Genomic DNA, 580 nt, shown 5'->3' with positions numbered 1-580 from the left:
GAAAAATAAGCACACTACGAAAAAATGTTTAGAATCAAAATTTCGTCATTTCGAGGGGGACGTACAATGACGTTAAAATTAGCCCCCCCACCCCTCCCCCTGGGCGGTGAGGGGGGGCAAGTTTGAAATCTTAAATGGGAACCCCTATTTTTTATTGCATATTCGGAATCTTTGGCTAAAAACACATACAATTTGTCTGAAACATTTTTCTCGATTCATGATAGATGGCGCTGTAATCAACGAAATTCAATTTCTTCGATTTCTCTTACTGAGAACCCATGCTTACGATTCTGCAATAAATTAACAATAAAAATACCACGTTTTCATTGTTAATACGCGAAATTGGTCTTAAAACAAACTTCTCATTATTTTAACACTTGTGACTTTGGCACTAAATGGACAAAATTTTGGAGGGATACTTAGAGGAACTCCATCAGATGGAAAGTCCAAAATGTCTCGGTACTTTGGACCATTCAAGTTGCCTAAAGGGCAGATTACGCTAAAAGCAGTTTCTTGAGAAGTAATTAATGAGTAATAAAAAATAATGAGAAGTTTGTTTTAAGACTAATTTCGCGTATTA

General features: G+C 36.0%; 1 protein-coding gene and 1 long non-coding RNA gene across 3 annotated transcripts in view; both read left to right on the top strand.

Annotated features, from left to right (window-relative positions):
- LOC116853261 (anoctamin-1) overlaps positions 1 to 580 on the top strand; it is a 160,758-nt gene that overhangs the window by 55,695 nt on the left and 104,483 nt on the right. The window lies entirely within an intron of this gene.
- LOC116853264 overlaps positions 1 to 580 on the top strand; it is a 1,676-nt gene that overhangs the window by 310 nt on the left and 786 nt on the right. The window lies entirely within an intron of this gene.

The sequence above is a fragment of the Odontomachus brunneus genome, unplaced genomic scaffold (assembly GCF_010583005.1).
Source record: "Odontomachus brunneus isolate Ranch 3 - 2012 unplaced genomic scaffold, Obru_v1 Obru_scaffold_297, whole genome shotgun sequence".
Lineage (NCBI taxonomy): Eukaryota > Metazoa > Arthropoda > Insecta > Hymenoptera > Formicidae > Odontomachus > Odontomachus brunneus.
Note: the sequence above shows the minus strand (reverse complement) of the source record. Positions and strands in the feature narration are given on the sequence as shown.